Genomic DNA, 9,360 nt, shown 5'->3' with positions numbered 1-9,360 from the left:
GAAAATAGAAACTGTGAATATTAATGGGGATCCTGGAAGACTAAGGAAAATTTTTTTTATGAACATCGGTAAGTAAATACAATGCTTGAAGGCAGGATGCGAGACGAGTCAAGTCACAGAGTAGTGGAATCAAAGAAGGTAATCTTTTACTATTTAAGGAAACCTTTTCTTCCTGGAAAAATTAGTGTTAATTACAAATGCCATTATCACAACATATATGGATATGTGGGCATATATATATATATATATTATATATATATATATATATATATATATATATATATTATATATATATATATATATATAGAGTATGCGACATTATAGCTAGGTCCAAAAGAGCTAGTACAATTGAGCTAGTGCGACAAAATGGCTAGTTCCATAATAGCTAGTACCAAAATCGCTAATGTGACAATAGCTAGTTATACATTTGAGCTGGTACAAAAAGAGCTGTTAACCAAAATAACTAGTTTCAAGAAAATGGAGTGTTATTTCTACTTCATTTTTTCTTTTAATCTTTTTCTTATCTATGGAGAAAAGAAGTTAGTAGTATTCCACCTTTCATCATGGAAGTTATAAAGTCCCAGAAAGGAAAAAATTTACTTAGCTACGATGGATATTTGTACCGAAAAAATACAACGAACAAAACCAGCCAGAACTGGAGATGTGTAATGAAGGATTGTAGAGGAACATTGAAAACTGCGCCGAACTACCAAGAAAAGTGTGAAGTAAAAATTGGACAAGAACATAATCATGCCCCAGATCCCGCGAGGCAGTGTTAGAATTGCTTTAGGGAAAATGAATTAGCGAGCTTCAAATTGTAGTGCACCACCACTAAGAGTTATTGCTGCTGTAGTACAAGAGCTGGATGACGAAGTAATGGCTAATGTCCCTAAAAAAAGAGCGCTCCAAAAACGTATTCAACGTAGACGTAAGGTTGAAGGCCATTTTCCTGAACCTTTATCAATTAATGAATTGATAATTCCAGAAGAATTTAAAACTTTTACTATAAACGGAAATACAGAACCCTTCTTACTGAGTGATGTAACAAGCGATTCAAAACGAATAATCATATTTGCAAGCCAGCATATGCTCGATCAACTTGCTAATTCAAAAATATGGATGTGTGATGGCACTTTCAAAGTCGTTCCTAGAATATTTTATCAATTATATACGATCCCTGTGTTTATGTTATGATGCCTGATAAGGCTCAGTCAACGTATGAACGAGTATTTCAGATTTTGAAAGACAAACGCCCAGACTGTGACCCTGAAAACGTAACCTTAGATTTTGAAAAGTCTGCTATCAATGCTTTCATGACAGTGTATCCTGATGCAAACATAAATGGATGTTTCTTTCATCTATCACAGTTAAAATGGAGAAAAATACAAATCACGGGATTATCAAATAGCTATATATCTAATGCCAACTGCCGTCTTTATTGCAAGATGCTGGCTGCTTTGGCGTTTCTAAATCCAGTTGAAGTGACAGATGCATTCGAAGAGCTAAATGAAGACCTCGAACGTCTACAATTGGATGAAGAAATGCAAATATTATATGACTATTTCGAAGACACATACATTGGAAGAAGACAGAGAAGAGGAAGAAGAATACCCTTATTTCCCATCGAATTGTGGAACGTTCGGGAAAGAACACAAAACGACAGAACAAGGACAAATAACAAGTTAGAGGGATGGCATCGTGCTATTCAGGGAATGTATGACACTGCTCATCCAACCTCGGTCGCCCGTCTCGTCTCACTCTGAGTATCTAATAAAAATCGGCTCAAATTTTACCAGTAGGACAACACAATGACTTACAACTGGGACGCTACCACTGCCTCCTTCTCGAGTGTAACTCGGAGACTCGGTCCCTTCTTGATCACGGAAAGTCTTCGAGTGCATCACACAAGATTAAGTGGGGACGGTGGATTGAAAGTCTTCGAGTGCATCACACAAGCTCAAGTGGGGGCGGTGGATTAAGAAATCTATGAGAGTCAATCACATAAACGGACTAGAATGGCAAATGCTAAAGCCAGATAATTCATAAGTATCATACTCATACCTTTAAGTATGGGTATGATACTTATGAATAAAAAGTAGGTTGAAAGAAGAAGAAAGAACCCCTTTATCAGAGCCTCTTATACCCATTTGTTGTTGTCATTCGCTAACCTGTTTTAGGAGCATGGCTTCTGCAGAACGGAATATCGTGAAACTGTTAAAATAGCACCACCTCGTTGCTGCGTGTGGGCTCATTAACCACGAACACTTTGCACTGACGGCGCTATCACCCCCCGCCCCCTACAGTTTGCATAAATTTGTCATCAAAACTGTATCCTCCACATTTCTTTTGAGCATAAGGCAATTATTATTTTAGTTCTGTAGATAATACCTTTTTATAGCCTGAAACTAGCTGCAGTAACGCCTGAAAAGCGTTCCATGCTCCATGCATTTAAAATCGTCACTTTCAAAGTCCAAGATTCTTGATGGGATTCGATGTGCCGCAAAGTTCTTGGCTTCCTGTGTAGTCTGTAGTGTTAATTACAGGTCATACACCATCAGTTTTACCATACCGTCAATTATACCATCTTGCATATTGTTTGATTCATCCCATGTGTTATCGCGACTCTTTCTGAATGACATTAAACACGCGTTTTCAATAATTTAGCAACTCGCGATGAAAATATTAATTATGCAGTAAATATCAACTTTGCGAGCAGGAATTAAAAGGCACTGAGCACTATTACCAAGAGGGAGAAGCCAAAAACGCTTAATATATTTCATGGTGTATCTCATTTGAAGAATATTTTGCTTGTTGAATTAGTGATGAATTTTCTTTAAATGTATCTGACTATAATGTATAGGCCATAGAAGCCGTAAATTGTGAAATGGGGAAGTTTTTCTTCGGCCATGTGACTGGCAGTAATAGCTATAACACCGAGTGTAGCTAAATGGCGTGGGTTGTGACGTCATGGACCAGATCCACGCGCTTTGATTGATCCTAATTTTCCCCATCCCTAAACTCTTCCAGACTTGGGAAATATGCAGGCGGCCCCTTAAGTGCTGCACGTGTGTATACCCGTACTCACGCGTTTTGGGCACAGGTCCATCAGTCTGGCAAATACATGACTCGATCAAAGTTTACCAAGGCTTTGCTGACAATTCCAGTGTCAAATGCAGATTGTGAAAGAATTTCTTCGTTTGTGAACAGATAAAAGAATTAGGCTTAATCACAGATTATTCACAAATGAGATAATAACTGGATAAGCCATCAAGGGAAAAGGGAATGCTCAAATTATAACCATATCAAATGCGATGATCAAAGTTTTGAACAAAGACATATATGAAGTTGAACACAAGTGATGTGAGCTTCTGATTTTGAGATTTTGTTTTCATTTAGAAATCTAGAGAATCGAAGTAAAGACATTAGTTTGAGATTTTTTCAATGTAGATATGGAGAATAGAAGGGAAAAATTAGTTAAGTTTCATAGATCTCATATATATTATTAAATATAATATTCGAAAAATGTATTATTCTTAATATATATTGTCTCTGAATTGGGATGTTTAAGTATAAAGTCTACAGTAATTTTCCAAGCATTAATTTATTTTAGAAGAACATTAATTATGTTTCCTCAGTTATATTATGTTGTAAACATACAGCTACAATATTAATTAAAGTTATAGTTCCTTATTCCCAGGTATATTTTTTAAACATACACTCATAGGTACAGTAGATTAAGCTCTGTATGTTTCACTGAGATATAAGTGAATGAAACACTTATATCTATAATATCTTACAGGATTCTAATTATAGATATTATATATATATAAATAAATATATATATATATATATATATATATATATATATATATATATTATATATACATATATAATTTCCTTTGGCATAATATTAGCATAGGTAAGATTTTTTTTTCTGGAATAAAATTGCTCAAACTAGCATAAATTTTTCATAACCCCGGCATAATTTTGCAATAGTTTCCAGAGAGAGGTTGTTGATCCCTTTGAAGAAAAGTATGGCGCCGAGGTAGTGGTGAGATCATGAAAGTCACTTGAGGGAGAGAGAGATAAAACACTGAATTTAGTACTGTATATAGTTTCAAGGCAAGTGGTTGTCTTATTCGCATGCTGTATATAAAAAGAAACGGAAGGGCTCTTTTTGTTACTGAATAAAACATTGCTAATGAAAATATTCTTTGTAAAGAATTAATATGTAAGGTAAAAGGGAACTTATTTGACTGGAAAGAAATTTCATGAATTCTGAAAGCAGAAATTTTGAATCAGTCATAGTAAACAATCTAAGCCTTGAATACATACATACTTAAACACGCACAACAACACACACACACATTATACATATACATACACAAACACACACACACACACACACACACACACATATATATATATATATATATATATATATATATATATATATATATATATATATATATATATATATGCGTGTGTGTGTTTATGTATTCTTCATCCGTTAGTTCACCAGAAAACACGAAAGTGTTGATTTTGCGGAATTAAATGACTAGTTAGGAATCGACGGTATTTGAATCATATATTATCTGTACATTGATTATCTTTTACTGTAGTTTTTAGAGTTGAACTAGTGAATCTACACCGATTCCTTAAAAAATATAAAAGCTGGTGTCCACCGGAGAACATATCACTGTCAATTGTAATGACATCTGAAACGCCGGATAGTCGGAGTTAATGTTAGACAGCTACTCAGGTAGTTTCCTGTCGTGTGAATAGCGAATATTGGCAGCACGCATGTATCGCTGACAAGTACCAGAGTCGCAGTTTAACTTTAGAGGTTCCTATCAGGAAGTGAAGCGTTGCTCTGAGGACTTGAGAGTAGACATGTGCGTCGATATCCTGTCATAAAGGGAATCCCTATTTCGAGGTAGCATGAGCATTACTGTCTAAACAAATTGCATGTCATTCACGAAGAAATTTTTACTCTACTACCATTCAAATTCTCTCTCTCTCTCTCTCTCTCTCTCTCTCTCTCTCTCTCTTATAATGGTTTAGAATTATTCAAACGCTGCGTGTGGCAACGTTGGTGCATCAATCGTCTGGCTAATCACAGAGGTACTTATTTACTCTTATATCCTTATTGCCAAAATCCCCCTTACGTATATATAATGAACATAAACATTTCAATTGCCTTACCTTTCTAACAATAGCTTTTGATTGGTTTTGGTTAAAAGAGTTGTCACACTGTATAATTACCACGAGAACCTAATCCATCACGTTTAATTACAGAGAACTCCATTATGAAGACGATACTTAAAAGTTTCAGTTTAGAATGATTTATGGCTGCTATCCAGAATCTGGTCATTCGCAAAGTGGTGTAAAAAGAGGTATTCGTTTATTATGATGGGTGAGTTCAGAATGTTAAACGTTCTTATTAATGAAGCTCTGCCATTATTTCTTTAATATTCTTTCTCATATTTCTTGTGGCGCCGTTTTCAATTAACCGCATGTGAAAGCAGGCAAGAGGCCTGAACAAAAATGTAGTTAATAATGCCATCGACTTGACTTGAGGAATTGTTTCATCTGCAGAAAATAATGTCAGCGCTTTAGAGACAAAGTTTGCTCAAACGTCACGAAGATTACGATTTTACTGCAGTTATAACAAAGAGGAGGGGAGACGTTCTTGCACTGACCCAGGATATAGTTATTTTTGGAATGAAGGTGAAGTAAATTGGGTGACTCTTGTCGAATTCAAGTATTTGAAAACGAACAAATACACAAAGTCCATAGAAAAGCTTTTTATGTGGTAGGTTATAAGGATAATATAAAGCAAGTGAGCCCTATCGTTCTATACCGCTATCCTGTACAGTGCTGAAGGATTCTCTCAGATGACGTACTCAGGATACTTAGAGAATAACGGTGCTCGTCCACCGGTGATAACTTGAAAGGCTATTCATCACACAAGAGGCTTTTTATAGACTTTTGTATATCCATGAGTCTTTGATATACAAACATGATAAAAATGGCCTATCTAACACTGTGAAATCACCTCATTTATTTTCCGCACCTTGTATAGCCCAACATCTCAAAGTAATATGACCTACTACACCTTACTGTGTACATACATATAACTTTCTCTGAGATATTTTTTCAGGCTGTTTCAGGGAGGTATAATTTTCCCCTATATATTTTTTAACTCGTGTACTTTCTGGGATCACTTTAATGCAAAGGCATGTAGGCTTATTCCGATATTTTAGGTAAATTATTGGGCTTTCTTAAGCAGTTATTGGTAACTGCTCTTCTTCTTCTTTCCCACCGTTATCCCTACACTAATGGTCAGATGCCTGATGCACCTTTCCTTACAACATCAGGCATGGTTTATTATATGGCAAAGGGGTTTTTACGACCGCATGCTCTTGCTGTCATCAACTACAGTTATTGGCAGTGGGCCTCGCCTTTGACTAAAAAGTCTACGTGCAAGGCAGCAGTTTCCACAGTTATTGGCGGTGGGAGTAGCCTTTTGCAAAACAGTAAAGGTAGGTTTACACCAACGCACTTTTGTGTTGTGGGCTGTTACGGCGTGGGACCGCAAGAAACCGCCACAAAACTGACGCGGTGGGGAGAAAAAATTACCGTTATTGGGCGGCGTGGCGCGGACCCGGGCGGTGGGTTACGGGCACGTCACGGCGTGTTCCTGCAGTGTCTAGCGGAATGTTACGGAGTTGGCGCGTTGTTATGGTCGTTGTTGCTGTGCCAGGGCACTCGCTCTTGCGGCTTTGTTACTCCGTGTAGCGGTGTGTTGTGGGTGGGTTGCGGTGTTGTTGCGGAGTGTGTGCACATCCGCACGAGACACGACGTGCTGCACCGTGCCAGATATGAACTTTGGCTATATATAGAGAGCTGCCAAGCACATCCTTCATTCCACGCCCAACTAGCATGCAATATGGACCTCAACTGCCTCTCACCCCAGGAGACCCAGAGATTTTTGGTAGCTGTCCTGTGTCTCTGTGCAGTCCAAGTCATCGACAGGTTGAGAAGACATTCTATAGTGCCACAGCCACCTGCACCATGCAGAAAGGACGGCAGGGCAGGGCGGATTTGGGCTCAGGAGTGGCTGACACGGCAGCAACTACATGGGGACTACGACCAGCTACTACAAGAACTGAACAAGGAGGACCGCAAAGGACACAAGAACTGTCTACGCATCTACCCTGAATTGTTCGAGGAGATGGTCGAAAGGCTGACGCCCTTGTTAAAGAAGGACATGAAGATGTGACTTGCACAAGAGGTGGGACTCAAGTTGGCAGTCACTTTCCGCCACCTGGCAAGTGGAACGACTATACAAGCCTGCAATACAGCTTCAGAGTCTCCAAGAGTTCCATATGCCGATTTATCCCATTAGTCTGCCAAGCCATTATCGACACATACAAACCAGAAGTGATGAAGTTCCCCAAGACACCAGAAGAATGGAATGACACAGCAAAACGATTCGCCTCTAAGTGGAACTACTTCAATTGTGTGGGAGCCCTGGATGGGAAGCACGTCACGATCAAGAAACCCAAAGGTGGAGGATCACTGTATTTCACAGCATCGTCCTCATGGCCCTCTCCGATGCAAAGTACAGGTTCCTGTTCATCGACGTCGGTGCAGAAGGAGGTGCTGGGGATGGAGGAACCTGGCAGAAGTGCAACCTGGCCAGGGCCATCACAAACAACCGAGTAGGACTCCCACAAGACAGAAATCTGCCTAACGACGACGAACCCATCCCCTTTCACATAGTCGCCGACGATGCCTTCGCTCTCAATCCATGGTTAATGAAGCCCTACTCCCACCAATCACAAGATCCCACCGAACGAATATACAACTACAGATTATCTTGCGCTCGTCGTGTGGTGGAAAACGCATTCGGCCTGCTGCAGATGAGATGGCAAGTCATCAGGACGATGATGCAACAGGATGTACAGGTGTGCAAGAAGATAACTTTGTGTGCATGTGTCATGCACAACCTGGCACTGCAACGCTACCCACTTGCTCGCACCAGCAACGACTATGAGGACCAACACCATAACGTTATAGCAGGTACTTGGAGGCAGGAGTCGCTGAACCTCATGGAACGACTCATGGCAAGAAGGGGACCAAACTACACACGTCGAGCAAAGGCCGTCAGAGATTACCTGGCCCAGTACTACTCATCGGATGCAGGCGCAGTGGAATGGCAAGAGTAGAGGACCCAAAGAACTCTGTAATAAAACATAACCAAACAAATGTACATAATTGTAGATAAAGATCATGATGTATTTCTCATTGTTTTATACTCCCATACTTTTGTATTGTCCTAATAACAATATTAATATAATAAATAATATTGGAATGATGATTGGTACATATAAAAAATGATGTTGGAAAATAATTAACTGAAAGTTATAATAACATAATTCATAATAATGAGACAAATGAGAAGCAAATGATGGACATAACAAAAATACTTATACTAAACAAACATGAAAAGCATAGAATATAAGAAAATGAACATAAAAAGCATAGAAAGTAAGAAAATAAACATGAAAAGCATAGAATATCAGAAAATAAATATGAAAAGCATAGAATATAAGAAAATGAACATAAAAAGCAAAGGAAGTAAGAAAATAAACATGAAAAGCATAGAATATCAGAAAATAAACATGAAAAGCATATAATATAAGAAACTGAAATTGGGACTTGGTTTTTACCATAACATGTTCAACTGCAAATATCATATATGATCAACCGAGGCCAATATGTCTTTAGTATCTTACTGATTTTTCATTGTTCCCCTGTTAATAACTATGTCCAGTCAATGTTAATTATTGTTTTATTATCATATTTGTGTGTTCATGTTCATTTGATCATGTTCTCAATATGATATTATTGTTCTTACCTTGTATGTTATTATATCATTTGATGGCCATATTCATTTCATGCTACATTTCATTTTATAGTTTAGGTTATTTTCCGAGTTGTATTTATTTCATATTTCATATATCATTTTCATGTTAAGATATCCTGTTATATTTCTTCATGTTATTATTCTTTATGGCCGTGCTCTTTCATTATTCAATTGCATTTTATAGTTCAAGTTATTTTCCGAGTTCTATTCATTTCATATTTCACATATATTTCATTATATATTTCCTGTTATACTTCTTCATGTTATTATTTTATATGGCCATGCTTTTTCTTATTCAATCTCATTTCACCCAATCATATCATACATATTGTCATGACATACAAATTAAGCATCAATAAGGAAAATGTAAATGCAAGTCACTCTTTCAACATATTTATTACAAAAAGAAAAATTAATACTTATAA

This window comes from Macrobrachium nipponense, chromosome 10 (assembly GCF_015104395.2).
Source record: "Macrobrachium nipponense isolate FS-2020 chromosome 10, ASM1510439v2, whole genome shotgun sequence".
Classification (NCBI taxonomy): domain Eukaryota; kingdom Metazoa; phylum Arthropoda; class Malacostraca; order Decapoda; family Palaemonidae; genus Macrobrachium; species Macrobrachium nipponense.
This window is presented reverse-complemented; position numbering follows the sequence as displayed.